The following is an 11,628-nucleotide window of genomic DNA, read 5'->3' as shown; positions in this document are numbered from 1 at the left end:
AAATTGAACAGTTTAGGTCTAACAGTAAGGAAACTTGCTGATGGAATTGTGAAACATGGACAGAACTTCCATAGGTGGTTGTAGAAATAGTCTCTGAAGACTAAAAATCACAACTAACTGTAGTGTTCCTGGTAAGAATGACACACAGCCCTGCTTGGAAGCAGGAAGATGGACAGGATGAAACAACCCTTTTTGGGTTGTTGACTGGATTGTCTAGCCTATCTAACAAATTCAGTTTTCTTAACACTTTCCTTCTGTGTTATCAGCTGACCCAGTAATAAATGCAGTGATTTGATGCTTCATGGAGATGCTCTGGCTTCAGAAAAAAAGCATTATAGTTCAGTTCAGTCACTCAGTTGTGTCTGACTCTTTCTCATGATGTACTCTGCATATAAGTTAAATAAGCAGGGTGACAATATACAGCCTTGACGTACTCCTTTTCATATTTGGAACCAGTCTGTTGTTCTGTGTCCAGTTCTAACTGTTGCTTCCTGACCTGCATACAGGTTTCTCAAGAGGCAGGTCAGGTGGTCTGGTATTCCCATCTCTTTCAGAATTTTCCACAGTTTATTGTGCTCCACACAGTCAAACGCTTTTAGTATTTAGGTCTAATTTAGGGCCCAGAATCTTCTATATTGTTAATTATTTGCACCTGTTAGGAGAGATGATATAATGGAGTGGTTAATAGCATGCAGTTTAAGGACAGACTATTTTAGTTCAAATCTTGACTTTACCACTTTATACCTATGTGACTTCTCTGTGTCTCAGTTTCCTCACCAGTAAAATGGGAACAAGATAGATTGGATCCCTATACTTTTCTTTTTAATTTATTTTATTGAACTAGAGTTTACTTACAGTGTTGTACAGTAGTTTACTTATACATATATGTACATTCTTTTTCATATCCTTTTCTGTCATGATTTATCCCAGGATATTGAGTATAGTTCCCTGTGCTATACAGTAGGACCTTGCTGTTTATGCATCCTGTATATAATATTTTGCATCTGTTAGTCCCAAGCTCCCTCCTTACCCCTCTTCCTTAGCAGCCACAAGTCTGTTCTCTACATCTGTGACTCTTTCTCTTTTGTAGATAAGTTCATTTATATCCCATTTTAGATTCCACATATAAAGTGCTATCATAATATAGTATTTGTCTTTCTCTCTCTGACTAATTTCACTTGGTATGATAGTCTCTAGGTTCATTTGTGTTACTGCAAATGGCATGATTTCATTCTTTTTTATGGCTGAGTAGTAGTCCTTTGTATAAGTGTATCACATATTGTTTACTCATTTGTCTGTTGTTGGACATTTAGGGGATCTTGGCATATGCACCTTCTAGTTGTGGGAGACATAAAAAAAAGACATAATATATGTTAGCAGACTATTTCCACATCCTTGAACCTGGACTTGACTGTGTAATTTTGCTTGGCTAATGGAATGAGGCAGGAGTGCTGGAGCTCCGGTTCCACGACTGGGCCTCGCGTCTGTCTATTTTCACTCGTTCTCTTGTGTTCCTGCTACTTCCATGAAAGGGATGTGCCCTGCCTGGCTTGATAATCACCAGAGGAAGCTGAAAAGATAGGGGCATCTCAGTTAAATTTAGCCTAGATTATTTGACCCCTAGCTAACTACTAGATGTGTGAGTGAACCCAGATGAGACCAGTAGAACCTTCCAGGCAAGCCTGGCCTAGATTAGCCAGCTCCCTAGCTGACTGGCAGATACGTGGGAATTAACAAATGGTTTCTGTTTTTACTTACTGAGTTTTGGGTGTTTTTACACTGCAGTAGCCGACATAGAATATTTATCAAATTCTACTCTAGATTCTTTTTGTCCAAGACTCCATTTAATTAGTACTTCAGTTCAGTTCAGTCTCTCAGGTCCGACTCTTTGCGACCCCATGAATCACAGCACTCCAGGCCTCCCTGTCCATCACAAACTCCTGGAGTTTGCTCAAACTCATGCCCATTGAGTCGGTGATGCCATCCAGCCATCTCGTCCTCTGTCGTCCCCTTCTCCTCCTGCCCCCAATCCCTCCCAGCCTCTGAGTCTTTTCCAATGAGTCAACTCTTCTCATGAGGTGGCCAAAGTACTGGAGTTTCAGCTTCAGCATCAGTCCTTCCAATGAACACCCAGGACTGATCTCCTTTAGGATGGACTGGTTGGATCTCTTTGCAGTCAAAGGGACTCTCCAGAGTCTTCTCCAACACCACAGTTCAAAAGCATCAATTTTTCGGCACTCAGCTTTCTTCACAGTCCAACTCTCACATCTATACATGACCACTGGAAAAACCATAGCCTTGACCAGACGGACCTTTGTTGGCAAAGTAATGTCTCTGCTTTTTAATATGCTGTCTAGTTTGGCCATAACTTTCCTTCCAAGCAGGAAGCGTCTTTTAATTTCATGACTGCAGTCACCATCTGCAGTGATTTTGGAGCCCAGAAAAATAAAGTCAGCCACTGTTTCCCCATCTATTTGCCATGAAGTGATGGGACCGGATGCCATCATCTTAGTTTTCTGAATGTTGAGCTTTAAGCCAACTTTTTCACTCTCCTCTTTCACTTTCATCAAGAGGCTCTTTAGTTCTTCACTCTCCGCCATAAGGGTGGTGTCATCTGCATATCTGAGGTTATTGATATTTCTCCCAGCAATCTTGATTCCAGCTTGTGCTTCTTCGGGCCCAGGGTTTCTCATGATGTACTCTGCATATAAGTTAAATAAACAGGTGACAGTATGCAGCCTTGACATACTCCTTTTTTTATTTGGAACCAGTCTGTTAATTTAAAATTTAATGAAAAAATTTATATAGTGTAATAAAAAATAAAAGTCTCAGTTTGTGTGAAAAATTTGAAATAAAGGAAAATCTGTGTCTCCTGTATGACCCAACAACCAAATTTTGTCAAGAACTGTATAAACTTCAAGGCTGACTGGTTGAGTGCATTGTAAACTATGCAGCTTGACAACAGAATTGCTTGATATTCTTTGTCTGGATCAACCTTAAATTACTGTCTTCCATAATATGAAGTCTCTGTTGAATCCTGCTTAGGAAACACAGCTACCTTGGGCTGTTTTGGTGTCCATTTAACAGATGAGGTAACGAAGGTGTAGAGAAAGTTTAAGATTACACAATGACTACTGACTTCCAGGGTGATGAGCAATACAGGACGTTAGAAGAATCCTAACAACCTAAAATCTTTTTCTTTACCAAAGGACACAGTTGAGGAATGTATAGTAACTATAGGAGGTTCAAGTCAGTTCTTCACTCAGACCAGATCCAGAAATGTGCGCTCTGCTTTCTGCATTTGGGGCCTTAAATTCTAGTGGTTTCTGACCTTGTTTTTGCCTATTCTCCATGGCCCTTGATGTTTTCAGTCCTACACTTAACATTTCTGGTAACACTATTGTTTTCTGACCCTTACATTCATACCTTTTAAATGTTTTCTACCCTATAATTTCTCTTTACTGCTTTGGATTTAAAATTTCCCAGCTTAGCCTTCATCAGTTCTTGTGAATAATGTTCTTACCTCTGCCCATTGGCTCACACAAACCCGCTTCAATAGGAAATGGGTTATTCCAGCCCCCTCACTTCCTCCTTCAGTTCAGTTCAGTCACTCAGTCATGTCCAACTCTTTGCAACCCCATGGACTGTATCACACCAGGCCTTCCTGTCCATAACCAGCTCCCAAAGTTTACTCAAACTCATGTCCATTGAGTCTATGATGCCATCCAGCCACTCATCCTCTGTCGTCCTCTTATCCTCCCGCCTTCAATCTTTCCCAGCATCAGGGTCTTTTCAAATGAGTCAGTTCTTCGCATCAGGTGGCCAAAGTATTGGAGTTTCAGCTTCAACATCAGTCCTTCCAATGAATATTCAGGACTGATTTCCTTTAGCATGAACTGGTTGGGTCTCCTTATAGTCAAAGGGACTCTCAAGAGTCTTCTTGAACACCACAGTTCAAAAGCATCAGTTCTTTGGTGCTCAGTTTTCTTTATAGTGCAAATCTCACATCCATACATGCCTACTGGAAAAACCATAGCTTTGTCTAGATGGACTTTTGTTGGCAAAATAATGTCTCTGCTTTTTAATATGCTGTCTAGGTTGGTCATAACTTTTCTTCCAAGGAGTAAGCATCTTTTAACTTCTTGGCTGCATTCACCATCTGCAGTGATTTTGGAGACCCAAGAAATAAAGTTTGATACTGTTTCCACTGTTTTCCCATCTATTTGCCATGAAGTGATGGGACCAGATGCCGTGATCTTAGTTTTCTGAATGTTGAGCTTTAAGCCAACTTTTTCACTCTCCTCTTTCACTTTCATCAAGAAGCTCTTAGTTCTTCAGTTTCTGCCGTAAGGGTGATGTCATCTGTATAACTGAGGTTACTGATATTTCTCCCAGCAGTCTTGATTCTAGCTTGTGTTTCATTCAGCCCAGGATTTCTCATGATGTACCCTGCATATAAGTTAAGTAAGCAGAGTGACAATGTACAGCCTTAATGTACTCCTCTCCTGATTTGGAACCAGTCTGTTGTTCCATGTCCAGTTCTAACTGTTGCTTCCTGACCTGCATACAGATTTCTCAAGAGGCAGGTCAGGTGGTCTTGTATTCTCATCTCTTTCAGAATTTTCCACAGTTTGTTGTGTTTCACACACTCAAAGGCTTTGGCATAGTCAATAAAGCAGAAATAGATGTTTTTCTGGAACTCTCTTGCTTTCTCGATGATCCAACGGATGTTGACAATTTGATCTCTGGTTCCTCTGCCTTTTCTAAATCTGGCTTGAACATCTGGAAGTTCACGGTTCACGTACTGTTGAAGCCTGGCTTGGAGAATTTTGAGCATTGCTTTACTGGCATGTGAGATGAATGTAATTGTGCAGTAGTTTGAGCATTCTTTGGCATTGCCTTTCTTTGGGATTGGAATGAAAACTGACCTTTTCCAGTCCTGTGGCCACTGCTGAGTTTCCAAATTTGCTGGCATATTGAGTGCAGTACTTTCACAGCATCATCTTTTAGGATTTGAAATAGCTCAACTGGAATTCCATCACATCCACTAGCTTTGTTTGTCCTGATGCTTCCTAAGGCCCACTTGACTTCACATTCCAGGATGTCTGTCTCTAGGTGAGTAATCATACCATCATGATTATCTGGGTCATGAAGATCTTTTTTTGTATAGATCTTTTTTGTGCATTCTTGCCTCCTCTTCTTAATATCTTCTGCTTCTTTTAGGTCCATACCATTTCTGTCCTTTTTTTGTGCCCATCTTTGCATGAAATGTTCCCTTGGTATCTCTAATTTTCTTGAAGAGATCTCTAGTCTTTCCTATTCTGTTGTTTTCCTCTATTTCTTTGCATTGATCACTGAGGAAGGCTTTCTTATCTCTCCTTGCTATTCTTTAGAACTCTGCATTCAAATGGGTATATCTTTCCTTTTCTCCTTTGCTTTTCACTTCTATTCTTTTCACAGCTATTTGTAAGGCCTCCTTAGACAACCATTTTGCCTTTTTGTATTTCTTTTTCTTGGGGATGGTCTTGATCCCTGCCTCCTGTACAATGTCACGAACCTCTGTCCCTAGTTCTTCAGGCACTGTGTCTATCAGATCTAATTCCTTGAATCTATTTCTCACTTCCACTGTATAATCGTAAGGGATTTGATTTAGGTCATACCTGAGTGGTCTAGTGGTTTTCCCTAATTTCTTCAATTTAAGTCTGATTTTGGGAATAAGGAGTTCATGATCTGAGCCACAGTCATCTCCTGGTCTTGTTTCTGCTGACTGTAGAGAGCTTCTCCATCTTTGGCTGCAAAAAATATAATCAATCTGATTTTGTTGTTGACCATCTGGTGATGTCTATGTGTAAGTCTTCTTACACATAGAACACAAAGTCTTCTCTGTGTTGTTGGAAGAGGGTGTTTGTTATGACCAGTGTGTTCTCTTGGCAAAACTCTATTAGCCTTTGCCCTGCTTCATTCTGTACTCCAAGGCCAAATTTGCCTGTTACTCCAGGTATTTCTTGACTTCTTACTTTGGCATTCCAGTCCCCTATAATGAAAAGGACACCTTTTTGGGGTGTTAGTTCTAGAAGGTCTTGTAGGTCTTCATAGAACCATTCAGCTTCAGCTTCTTTAGCATTACTGGTCGCGGCATAGACTTGGATTGCTGTGATATAATGGTCACCTGAGTTAAATTCACCCAGTCCAGTCCATTTTAGTTCGCTGATTCCTAAAAATGTTGACATTCACTCTTGCCATCTCCTGTTTGACCACTTCCAATTTGCCTTGATTCATGGACCTAACATTCCAGGCTCCTATGCAATATTGCTCTTTACAGCATCAGACCTTGCTTCTATTATGTCACATCCACAGCTGGGTATTGTTTTTGCTTTGACTCCGTCTCTTCAGTCTTTCTGGAGTTATTTCGCCACTGATCTCCAGTAGCATATTGGGCACCTACCGACATGGGGAGTTCATCTTTCAGTGTCCTATCTTTTTACCTTTTCATACTGTTCATGGGGTTCTCAAGGCAAGAGTACTGAAGTGGTTTGCCATTCCCTTCTCCAGTGAACCATGTTTTTTCAGAACTCTCCACCATGACCCGTCTGTCTTGGGTGGCCCTACATGGCATGGCTCATAGTTTCATTGAGTTAGACAGGGCTGTGGTTCATGTGCACTTCCTTAGTTTTCAATAACTCTCTGGCCGTTTTTGCCCTCTAGTGGCCACCTGAATTACTGCATGTGTATGATAATGATTAACTGCCTGTATGCTGGATGCAGTTGTTGAAACAAGGGTTTTTTCTTTCTTTTTTTTTTTTTTTGGAAACAAGGGTTTTAAAGGATATGTTTCATGGTTGCATCTCATTTCTGACTGGATTCAGCCTCCTTCATAATATTAAATTATGTATTTAAAGAATGTACAGTTATTTAAATGAAATATTTGAAGCAAATTAATAAAAATTACTTCAGAGAACCCAAGGAAAGTCCTCCTCTAATGTCTTGATGTCCAGTTGATACCTCTTCTAACAGATCCTTTTCCTCGGTGTTAATGAGAAGTCAGCAAATAAGTCAGTCGACAAGCACTTACTGAATGCTTACAAGTACTGCACACTCTTCTAGATACTAGGATCCAGCTGGAAGAAAATGTCCTCCACTGTATTCCAACAGCTATTTCATTATCATTATTGAAAACGAAATAAACACACACACACAAAAACTTGCATGACTTACATGGGGGGGCAGAGTTTGTGTTGTCCTTTCTAAGCCCAAGTGAATCTACACCGCTTATAGTGTTACCTTGGTTAATTGTAATGAGATCAGATAAGTCATAGATAATGGGATAAATAAGACAAGATTTATGGTAAACCAAATTGTCCATAACAAATGTACAATGAGTAAATTCAATTTTCTACCCAAAAAGTTGAACAAGTGTCACAGTCTCTAAGTTAAGGGTTCTGTAACAGTAAATCATTGCAGCTACAATAGAATTTCACAAGAATGCTTGTGGCAAACAACCCAATTTTATGATTTGGCTTCAAAGAGCCTTAACTCCATCTTGGCTAGGATTTATGTTTTTTGGTGTCTTCTAGACTCACTCTGGGCTTGTATTCTCAAACATGTGTGATAATAATAGTATCTTCATCTTCTTGAATTTCCTTAACCATTTTTGAAATATGTAGCCTCTGATTTCAACTATAATCTTGATCAAGTTGAATCAAGGTCCCTAAGTTTATAATTTTATGTTTTTATGCAGATATGACACTGATGGCCAAGGTTGCTGACCTAAAGGAGCTTACACTCTTGCAGTAAATAGAACTGATGGGCATGTAGTTAAATCCCTATGTCCACGGGAGCAGTGCCTCCACCACGTCAGGTTTCTCTTTCTCTCTAACCCTAGGTCCTTTTACTTCCAGGGAAAATATTCAAAATACTACTCACCCGCTATACAGGCAACAGCTGTTAACTTCTTACAGGATCTACTGATCCTGGCTGGCTTTGTTAGCACAATTGTGTGAGTCCAGTACACAGTGAGGCCATGCAAACTGAGATGTCAGAGTTTGGAACAGAGAAAGGTTTATTGTAGGGCCATGGAAAGCAATGGTTGGCTTATGTCCTAAAAAGTCCTGAGCTCCCCAAAGGGTTTTGGCAAAGCATTTTTACAAGTCAGATGGAGGTGGGGTGGTTACAGGATATGTGATCAGCTCGTGCACAATTCTCTGGTTGGGTAATCGTGAGTGAACAGGATAGTATCACAGGGGTCAGTCCTTAGGCTCCTGGAGGCCTGGGGCTGTGTCTCAGGTCAAGTAGTTAACATCTTTCATCTGGTGGGGAGTTTTCACTTCTGCAAAACAACTCAGGAAATGTGCATCAAATACTGTTTTCTGGGTATTTCAGAAAGGAGCTGCAGCAGAGATGGCCCCGCAGCATCCTGCTTGGTTACAGCTTCCTCTGGCCCTGGGTCTTGCAGGGACTGGAAATCTGGTGACCAGTGCTCCTGGGAAGCCTGCTTCCTTTTGCTGTGCCCAAGGGCATGCAGCCTCCACCTACATGCTCAGTGCCAGCTTCCCTTCTAGATGGTCAGAACCTTTCAGTGAGCTTCTCTCTGTCCATTTGGGAGTGAGGGGTCGATCCCAGGGCATGCTGGGTACTCAACCTTCAATTCCTTCACTCAAGACCTCTCCCCTGAAGGCTAACGCCATGGGGCAGACCCAGGTTTTGTGAGGTCTGAAGCTTATATAATTGTGTGTGTGTATGCGCACATGTGTGCACATGTGTGTGTGCGCCATGCAAGCACTTCAAAGAAAAGAATGCAAAATTAGGCATAATAATTAGATATGAAGGTATATATTTAGAATGTGAAATAAGTCATAGAAAGTTAAAAAAAATTAAGCTAACAAATAACAGAATGTCACAAAAATTCAGCAAAATAGCAATTATTAACCACCCAATGTATCTCTGTAATACTTCTTTTCTTTATCTGTGACTGCCTATTCTGGCAACCCACTCCAGTATTCTTGCCTGGAGAATCCCATGGACAGAGGAGCCTGGTGGGCTGCAGTCTACAGGGTTGCACAGAGTCGGACACGACTGAAGTGACTTAGCATGCACACACTCTTCGAGCACATCTTCACATATGAAAGATTTTCTAGTATCATTTTGTGAGAGACAGCAGAAGGATGGTGCTATGGACTGAATGTTTGTGTGCCCTCCTCCCAAATTCAGATGTTGAAATCTAATCACCAAGGTCTTGGTATTTGGAGGTGGGGCTCTTGGGAGGTAATTGGGTCAGGAGCACAGAGCCATCATCATCGAGGCAAGACCAGCCACAAGATTACCAGCAAGAAGATTACCACTCACTAAAGGCTCAGATGATGGTTAGCATTTTTCAATAAAGTATTTTTTATTAAGATATGTGTGTTGTTTCTTTAGACGTAATGCTATTGTACATTTAATAGACTACTATTTTAATAGTATAAACAACTTTTGTATGCACTAGGAAACCAAAAAAATTCATGTGACTTGCTTTATTTGATACTCATTTTATTGAGGTGGTCTGGAACCAAACCTGTAGTATCTCTCAGGTCTGCCTACCTTAGGGTCCCTCCCAGGGCCTGGTGGGGTGGCGGGTCCATACTGATGAGGGACCTGAAGCTTAAGATTCACTTGTTTGATTCATGGTTAATTCTCCCCTGCCCTTCCCTATTAAAGAGGAACACTTTCTCACACCAGAAAGGCATGCCCTCTCTTCTATATGGGAAGAATTTCCCTGCTTGTCGCCTTTACCTCATTTACATCTGCTCCTCAGTCCCAGCAATGAGCTTCGCCCGTCTGTCTCCTGACACCACCTCTACTAAAGCCATCAGCAAACTTGGAATCCCAGCAAGTCTTTCAGGTCTCTTTCACTGGGTCTCCACACAGCATTTGCGCATTGTCACATTTTTGCATTTTCCCTCCTAGAAACAGCTCCTTTGGCTTCCATGACATAACCCCTGCACCTCACCATACTCTGATTCCCTCTCTCACCCCTCTGTTGTCTCTGTCTTCCTAAATGTTGGCCTTCCTTCAGGTTCCAGCCTTTTCCAGCTTCTTGGCCTACACAGGCTGGGGTGATGGCATGAAATGAAATGGAAAGTGTTAGTCGCTCAGTCGTGTCTGACTCTTTGTGAGTCCCCATGGACTGTAGTCTGCCAGGCTCCTCTGTCCATGGAATACTCTAGGCAAGAATACTGGAGTGGGTAGCCACTTCCTTCTCCAGGGGATCTTCCCAACACTGGGATTGAACCTGGGTCTCCTGCATTGCAGGCAGATTCTTTACCAACTGAGCCACCAGGGCCTCCCATAAACAGTGGCGGATACCCACACGCTCTGCCTCCCGAGTCTAGAGCTTCAGCCTAGACCTTTAGACTGTAGGCTCAAGGCAGGGACCGTATATCATTTAGGTTTGTATCTCCCATTCCTAGCAGGTACCTAGTACGTGTCTGAATGAATGAATAGGGGAGTGTTTACTGATGAGACCGAAGCTATATACCATTAAGTTGGAATGCTTAACCATGTGTGAAGTACTTTATACAGAGTGGAAAATATAGCAGTTCTTATCAGAGTGGCTTTCAGTTGTCCCATTTAACTCTTCATCAGAAAGGAGAAGTCTTAAATGCGAGAAAAGTGAAGACAAAACAATAAACCCAACAGACCAACTCCATTTCACATGGAGGTCAGAATAAATACAGCTCATTTTCATTAGAAACTCTTTGAAACCACTCTCTGGCATCGTCTGTTCTGAGCGGTTCTGGAAAACAATTTGCCTTAGCAGTTTGGTGAATAAAGGCCAAGAAACATAGAATTTCTTTAAACGGTTTTTTCTGTTCTTTCAGTTATAGTCGATGACAGCTTCAAATTTTCTTAGACTGACATATATAAAATTGGATGGCATTTCTTTGTTGTGCAACTCCTAAACTCTTTCATCTGTTTTGAATATATTTCCCCCTTGAAGTCTGAATACATGCCTAGACTCTGTCTAAACACAAATTGTTTGAACAAAGAAGAAAAAGATCTAATTTAAGAAATCATTGTCCCTGAGTGGCACTGAAATATCATTTGTTTGAATTTATTCACTTTTCCCGAACAATTGTTTAGTACTCTAAAAAAAAAAAAAACCCCAAAACAAAACTGGGAACTTAATTGAATTAATGCAGTATCTTTTTGGTAATAACGTCCTCTTAGGCTGTATAATAAATCAGTTAGAATCCTACTCTGTGGCTAATATTTTGAGCTCTATCGATATTCAGCTTCCAGTTTTGTTGCTCTGTAAGCAAGAGATGAGGTGATACCCACTCACAGCCCACACACTTTTTGAAGTGAAACTGGGAAATCTGGAATTCTTGGAGGAAACTGGTAGCGGCATGGGTTGTCTGTCTTGAAGTCTAGGAGAAATGGCAGATGTGAAGAGAGAAGGAGTTGGGTGGGAAAATAGCAATGCCCGAGAGAGAGGGCAGAGTTCTGGAGGCTGCAGGAACCACCCAGAGGAGCTTGCGAGTCCCTGCAGGAGGACCGAGCTCCTTTGCCCCTGGAACACAGTTCTTGGGGTGTGGCCCCCAAGCAGCAGCAGCCATCGCACCTGAGAGCTTGTTAGAAACGCAGATTCTG

The sequence above is a fragment of the Odocoileus virginianus genome, chromosome 1, assembly GCF_023699985.2.
Source record: "Odocoileus virginianus isolate 20LAN1187 ecotype Illinois chromosome 1, Ovbor_1.2, whole genome shotgun sequence".
Classification (NCBI taxonomy): domain Eukaryota; kingdom Metazoa; phylum Chordata; class Mammalia; order Artiodactyla; family Cervidae; genus Odocoileus; species Odocoileus virginianus.
This window is presented reverse-complemented; position numbering follows the sequence as displayed.